Genomic DNA, 8,034 nt, shown 5'->3' with positions numbered 1-8,034 from the left:
ATGACAGCTTTTACGCACTCTCGTGGTCATGCAGGAAGCTGATCAGCAGGCAAACCTTCCCTCCAGCATCCCACCAGAAAATGGAGGCTGGCTCCATCCCTGGATCTATACCGCAAGGGATGCAGGCCATTCTAGTATACATCACATTTCCTTCACTGTTGACAACTTTCTGCGCCGTCTAGCGGTGAAATTCGATCAGCATGACTAACTCCCCTCACCCTCTCTGGTTGTAGACGACTTTTTCTGCAAGGGAAATCACCTTCAGTAAAAATGTTTATGGGTGAAATGAGCTCAGCAGGTGTTCTACTTTTCAACATTGTTTTTTTTTATCCGATTCTGTAGTATTGTGGCAAGTTTTAGATGCAGAATCATTAGCATATGCAGAACAAAATCGAATCTGAAAACTATTATTGGTAGTCTTAAGGAGAGTTTGAATGTAATGATAGCAGTGACAGCATGGAAGCCAATATACATAAATGCAATTGGCCTGGGTTTCTGGTATAAGCCGTGTTGAGGTACACAACGACAGTGCCTTCTTAGCGCAGTAGGCAGCGCGTCAGTCTCATAATCTGAAGGTCGTGAGTTCAAGCCTCACAGAGGGCATTTACTTTTGACTATTCATTAGAATTAACTGCTTCGGGCCTTTTCAACCTTTACTTTTAAATATTATTCTCCTTCGGCTGTTGTGCAGATCCATGAAATCACTGCACGTTCTCACTCCAATTCATCCATTCGTAAATCAAGTCATCCATTAATAAATCACATTAATTGCAGTAACAGTGGCCTGGTTTTCGATTAATCTCAAAGGAACGCGGGATTACCAGCTCATGTCATTCAAAGTGCAGGAGAAAGATAGTTTGTGCTCGTGTGTAAAAAAGCATGTGATCCAGGCAACGTATGGTGTCGCACTCAAACCAATATATATGGATCCGGGGGAATCTCATCACGGATTACGTTGAAGGTTGACAGGAGATTTCAAAAAATGAATTCCCAAAATCACACAGGTCTGCCATTTTCTTGATATCCACTCCTGTCAATAAGAATGGTCCAGTGCCTTTGAAAGCCTACCGGTTAGTTATCAAGGCAACCTATAGATTCAAGAAAGCATCCCATTTTGGGTCCGAGAACAAGACAACTGCAGTTGCTTCATCTGAGCTGTACATTGAAACACAACACAAAAACCAAAGTCTAGCATCATCTACTCTCGGGGCATTATGTACTAATGTGCTTTAAATGGGCGGGTACTTGCCAGCCCAGAGTAGCGGCATGTCTTTTATCGGAAAGACTATGGTGTTCCTTACGAGTTTGCCGGTAAGCCGCCAACAGCAAACACAGCTTACTGCTTCCACCGCCCGATATCCCGATATTACCGGGATATTGCAGCTGGCGCAGTCACGGTAAGTGCCCATTGAGAACCACTGAATCACTGGCACCGCTGTTAACGGTGCCAGTGATACAGTGAATTCACTGCCGGCAGGGGCCTGAAAATGAGAAACAGTTCAAATGTTTTTGCCTTGAAAACAGGCAAAGACTTGGATAACTCTCTGCAACTTAATTTTGGGCTTTGAGCTACAAAATAACTAATGTCCCCTCATTACTATTCACTGACGATTACAAAGAGATGTTAAGTGTTCAAATACCACGGTGGTCGCTCTTTTCTGCCTGAGCGGGGTTGTTTACCTTGCTTGTCACACAGCCATCCTGAGATCACCGACGAGATATGAGAGAAGAGAGGCACTGCATTTTATTGCCGGCCCATACAAACCCAGAGATTTCTTGCTCTTCCCCAGGTACTCGGAGAAGAGCATGAAAACCCAGAGACCCTGGGACAATCCCCAAGGTTTGATAGGTCTCGGTGGGGCACATAACACGCCAAATGGGATTGTGGATGCTTGGGAGTTCGGAAGGGCAAGGACAGTGTCCTGTGAAACCATTTTGTGAAGTTGTCCACCCTAACAACGAGGGTTTTGCCATTCGACCAACAGCACACGGCAAATAGGTGCCCATGTCCCACCTCGTTTTGGGCTGCTGCATCAGATGCAGCCTGGAGCGGTGAGGGACATGGACACCAGACAGTGTTGCATGCTCTGACTTCAGCTCCAGTCCTGCGCGCATTTACTAGTCTGAACTTCTGAAAGAAGTCAGGTCATTTCTTTCCGGGGTCAGAGTGTACGACTCCAGAAAGAAATGATTTGACTAATTTCTGAAATCGGACTAGTGAATGCGCTCAGGGACTTAAGAAAGTAAAGTTCTAGCTGCAGCGCACACGCCGTTGTTTATCAAATGGCGCGGCGGAAACGATTGCATGTCAGTTTAGTCTGGATTTTCCAAGCTGTGTTTGGGGGACATGTTGCAGGACTTTTTTGTGGCTCGCTCCCCCACTCTTGCAATGCTGTATACTCCCCTGGGGTCAGGAGTGGCAGGGAGCGGTGTGTGGGGGTCATCTCCAAAGAATAAATGACACACCTGAAAGTTATTTGCATGGCCAGTCACTGACAGATTCCGACCTGCATTCCAGAACACCTAATTTTCCAGAAGCGCTCCTCTGAATTTGAAATGTGCAAGTCCCCAGTTTGAAACCAGATAAGAGTGCCCAATGGGTTAATGGACTGACTTCAGACCTCTCTGTATAACCTGCAGGCCACACATCCAGTTCTGGTGAGACTCCGATGCATGTTTGCTTGATAGGCTGGGAACTTTAGTCATCTCGCCTGGTCTCGAGAAGTTGCCCTGTTTGATTCGCAGCACAGAAAACTTATCAGCACTGACATTAAGCTTCACATATTTTCCTCATGTCAGTCGGGTGCAGAGAGACACGTTTGTATGCTGTGGGTTACCGAGGTAAGAGTGCACAAAACATAGGCACAATTGATAGTGGGCTTGCAGGCACTTGGAGGGGCACTAGGCGTTGGGTGACCATGCATGGCTCCACTTGTAACACACTTTTCAAAACTGTCCATCAGCCACCAAAATGCAACCTCCCCCCAAACAAAAGTTGAGAGTTGCTCAAACCCTGTATTTATACCTCAGGGGATTCAGGGCACTGTAGTTTGCATCTCATTTCCTTCACTGCTGTCAGGGGCGGACTGCCCTATCGGACGTTCTGCCACCGGCAGAATGCAATTCGGACTCGGGATGGCCTGGGGCCAGTTTTACAAGCCACCCTGGGGCCAGTTTGGAATATAACATTATTTTTGCGATTGAGTAACTTAAGTTACTTTAGGCAAGGTAATGTTACATATTGCTCTGAGTTACTCGCCGCCGCACAGCTGATGGAATGCAGAAGGCATCCATCAAAGAAGGTTAACACTTAGTAAGTGTTAACTTTGCTTTGATGAATGCACACAATAGCTGAGGCCGTGATGGGCAGTGTGTGTCCCCAGCCATCTGCCGGTGTGGTGCCAGGTTAAACACCAAATTGTAACAAATTGTCCTGGGGGTTGGGAGGGAGAGAGCTGAGAGCTCGCCTTCTGATATGGGCGGTTCCTGTCCTGTGTTGTGTGCATGTTTGTTTTGGGTTAGGGTGGTGCGCGGGGTGACCTGCCTAGTGTATAGTCCTCCTCGCTGTGAGCGTCGGGGCAGCGACCAGGCAACTGCCAGGGGCCTGCTGCTGCAATGTGGCTTGGGCTGGCTTGGCAGTCAATCACGTGAGCGGACCGCATGTGCATGGTGTATTGTGCTGCTGGGTCTGGGTGCGGTCGGTCACTCACCACGACAGCCCCCCGCACATTTGGTAAACAAGGAAGGAATTTTTGACATGGAGTAGCAGCCTGCAGGCCTCTGGCCCTCTGGCTATTGCAAAGCAAAGCACATGCAACTTGCAAGTGTAACAACAGCGACAAGGCCTCTATCCGGAGCTACAGCAGGCCAACAGAAGGCTCCGCCTAGCTCAACCCAGCTCTGCAACCCAGCCGAGGTGGACAGCAGAAGACATTATTTGTGCATGCACGTGGGCCGACGTGATCACAAATAGTAAGTAAAGATAAAAACATAAAATAAAGGGGCCAGTGCCTGGCCAGGTCATCTACCCTTTATAGCTTTTTTTACTCTGGAGGACTGGACTGGGCTTGTAGACCGTCTGCAAGCCCAGTACTCGAGGCCCATCCACTCCATGCAAAGACCCCTGCTGTTAAGCAACTTAAATTAACTAGTGATTGCCCTGAAGCTGCTGCCGTCTGAAACCTCTTTAAAATGAATAGAAAGGACCCGGCTACTTCTTGAAAAGGATAGATGTGCTGAAGGTCAAAAGGAGAAAGAAAGCAGAGCAGCCATCCATGCCATAGACCCGTTGAAGCATTGCTTCATTTAGAAGTCACTGTAGGCATGCCGCTAAGAGCACACCGTTTATTTTGCAGTTTTGCTTGCTTTGTACTTTTATTCTCTTGTTACTAGTATTCCTAGTGCTACCAGTAAATCTAAAAATATATGTATTTGTTAAAAATGAACCTTTATTAAGTTAACTGAATGAACAAGAAAATAATTCCCAGCACCAGATAGCAGAGTGTGTATAACTGAAATGACATACCCAGCGGGTAAACTGCCCAATGTACACATACTTCAATGGAACATGACATCATGAAAACATCCTTTTTGACAGAGTGAAATGTCCCAGTAACAATCTATATATCTTAAAGAAATATGTGCCCTAAGATCCCATTCCCTTATCTTTTACATTTCTAACAGTGAATACGCTAAAGTGTACGCATGGCAGAGTTCAATGATTTGTTTGATCTAACACAACTGTCTGTTCCATTCTGTATAGTTCAGGAAATCATGCTCCGAGTTTAGTTTCTTTTTCAAACAATTAAGTTCCATTGTGCGGCTGGCCCTGCCCATTTCTGTAACTCTCTCTCTGTAGGATCGTGCAGTACATGGAAGTGCGTTTAAACGGACTACATGCCTCCACACATTCTGCGTGTTTTATGTTCATTTAAATCGGCCGAGACGAGGTCCATGACTGCAGAGATGTTTTGGAGAGACTAACCCACCCTGTGCTGGTATCAATTTGCGACGCACATACACACTGCATATGCATACAAATATTTTTTTTATTTCTAAACTTCCCTTTTTCCTGCAGTGATCTTCTTTATGGTTGGTGCAGGTCAGCAACACAGCACGCTCCACCTGATGACTGATATCTTGAAATATGCACCAAAAGTAGTTGCTTTATGTCACTAATCAAATTTTTTCAACATCGCTTTCATGGACAACGAGCAGATGAGGCATTCCAGCAATTATTAATCGACTGATGCATCAGGTCCGGTTCTCTGGGGAGAGTACCTTGTGGTTAGCCTGGGGCAGGTAGACAGATTGGAGAATGGTGGTTCAATGTGTATGCTTCTGATGAAAAAATAAGTTGAATTAGTGCTTGGAAATGCAGGGCAAAAGATTAGATCTGTTCAGTTTTAGGTCTCTTGAAACGTGGCTCGTTCATTCAACGCCGAGCACACTCCACACAGTTTTGACCTAGCACAGCCAGTTTGATGCACCCTTCTTCCACCACTACTGCTGTAAGGGCCAGCCGTGTGCTGGAGGATCTGAGAGTTGATGGCAATGGGAACTTTGCAGGCATAGAGTCCCTGTCTATTGCCGCTCAGCATGTGAGTGCGCTTTACGTGGAAATGCCCCAGAAACTGCAGGCACATGCAGTTCACTGCAAATTTTGCTCAGTCCTGTGAACGAGACTGTAAATATGGAGCCAGAAAGTGCATTAATGTATTATCCTAATTATGTGCCTTTTTTAAGTGGACTCGCTTAACAGAGCAAAGCACAGAAGCATCATTGAGACACAAAGTTTACATATTTACTCTGCTGCTCTTATGATGCAGCTATCTGTGTGCCAGCAACAGAGCTTCACCAACCAAAAAGCACCTGTTTAAAAGAAAAACCCTCTTCAAGGTTCATGAATTCCCACCTGAATTCCTTTATGCGCTACAGAGTGCCTTGACCAATGGATAGATGAATGGATGGATGGATGGCATAGGTTGGTGTATATAGTAATGGATCCATGGATGGATGGATGGGCAGGAGGAAGTTGGGCCAGCTGGAATTTTGTGACAATGAATCTCCATATCAGTGTTTATTGCACAACTTATTTTGTTGCATGTGTTAAATCACTGAAAGTACAGTGTGTTTATATAGATTTTTCAGGTTGCCATTATCTCACCTTCTGGGACGTATAGCTTACTATTCAGGATGTGAAAATTAAAGCCACAAAATATTCTTTTGGCTTAACATGTTGCTATACGGATTTACATGTTGTCATGTGGCTCGATTATGCCATTTCTGTTTTTTGTAAGTAAACTCTATAAGACATTATTACTGAAGGCCTTGAAATCCAAACTATTTGTACCCAGTCAAGCTTGGAAGGTATGTGATCAAATTTGAAGAGTGGCGCTTAGCGTTCAGCCAAAGTTTGTGATCCTCCTAGTCCATTCCACCCACCCCCCTCCAACAGCTGTTTGGCCATCCCACTCCCTCCTTTTTGGATGCAGCCAGAGTACCACTAGTTTCGTATTTCCACTTCCACCACTGCACACATCACAGTCCCCAGAATTGTACAGCACATGCATTAATCCACTCCTTTTCATGCATAGCCTGTTCTTGCAGGGGTGAGTTGTCGGATTGGCTTGGGGTCCGCGGTGGCACCAATGGAGAGTGGTAGATTGAGGCAGCGTGGGCCAGCCCAGGTACTCGCATTCACAACGTGGGGTGTATCTGTGATTCTTCTGTAATGCCGGGTGATGCCTGTGCGACACACAACCTAATTCAACAGATTCCTGCGGCAGGTGTGTTCACCCACTGGATTATCATACCGGTGCGTGGCCTCGAGCATAACGTGTTCTTGCAGGAGCTATGCCCTGCAAGTTCAGAGAGTTGTGGTATCGCCAGCGGTAACAGGTGGCCCCAACAAAGTGTGGGAGTTGTTGGCAGTGTGTGCCAGGTACTCAAGACCAGCTTACAGGATGTGAGCTGCCTCTGTAAGGCAGGTCACACCTGATACCATAACATGCCTCCACAGATTTCTGCAGCAGGTGTAGTCGCCCATTTGGTTATCTTACCGGTGCATGCAATGTTGTGAATTGACGTGATTCACGGATGCTGGTTTGAGGGCCCCTCTTTTTGAGGCGAAGGACTGGCCACTTTTCTTTTAGGTGCCCGGCCGTCTTTCTTGTCCCAGTCCGAGCCTGACTGCTATATGACAGCTTTTACGCACTCTCGTGGTCATGCAGGAAGCTGATCAGCAGGCAAACCTTCCCTCCAGCATCCCACCAGAAAATGGAGGCTGGCTCCATCCCTGGATCTATACCGCAAGGGATGCAGGCCATTCTAGTATACATCACATTTCCTTCACTGTTGATAACTTTCTGCGCCGTCTAGCGGTGAAATTCGATCAGCATGACTAACTCCCCTCACCCTCTCTGGTTGTAGACGACTTTTTCTGCAAGGGAAATCACCTTCAGTAAAAATGTTTATGGGTGAAATGAGCTCAGCAGGTGTTCTACTTTTCAACATTGTTGTTTTTTATCCGATTCTGTAGTATTGTGGCAAGTTTTAGATGCAGAATCATTAGCATATGCAGAACAAAATCGAATCTGAAAACTATTATTGGTAGTCTTAAGGAGAGTTTGAATGTAATGATAGCAGTGACAGCATGGAAGCCAATATACATAAATGCAATTGGCCTGGGTTTCTGGTATAAGCCGTGTTGAGGTACAGAACGACAGTGCCTTCTTAGCGCAGTAGGCAGCGCGTCAGTCTCATAATCTGAAGGTCGTGAGTTCGAGCCTCACAGAGGGCATTTACTTTTGACTATTCATTAGAATTAACTGCTTCGGGCCTTTTCAACCTTTACTTTTAAATATTATTCTCCTTCGGCTGTTGTGCAGATCCATGAAATCACTGCACATTCTCACTCCAATTCATCCATTCGTAAATCAAGTCATCCATTAATAAATCACATTAATTGCAGTAACAGTGGCCTGGTTTTCGATTAATCTCAAAGGAACGCGGGATTACCAGCTCATGTCATTC

At 45.9% G+C, this 8,034-nt stretch overlaps 2 non-coding genes across 2 annotated transcripts; both read left to right on the top strand.

The window, feature by feature from the left end:
* Positions 1–530: 530 nt before the first annotated feature.
* Positions 531–603, top strand: TRNAM-CAU (transfer RNA methionine (anticodon CAU)). The gene has a single exon. It is a non-coding gene; the product is annotated as a tRNA-Met (tRNA).
* Positions 604–7,728: 7,125 nt separating this feature from the next.
* TRNAM-CAU (transfer RNA methionine (anticodon CAU)) lies at positions 7,729–7,801 on the top strand. The gene has a single exon. It is a non-coding gene; the product is annotated as a tRNA-Met (tRNA).
* Positions 7,802–8,034: the final 233 nt, after the last annotated feature.

This window comes from Ambystoma mexicanum (genome assembly GCF_040938575.1).
Source record: "Ambystoma mexicanum isolate Mex_15411 chromosome 12 unlocalized genomic scaffold, UKY_AmexF1_1 Mex_chr12_unloc.2, whole genome shotgun sequence".
Lineage (NCBI taxonomy): Eukaryota > Metazoa > Chordata > Amphibia > Caudata > Ambystomatidae > Ambystoma > Ambystoma mexicanum.
This window is presented reverse-complemented; position numbering and strand designations above follow the sequence as displayed.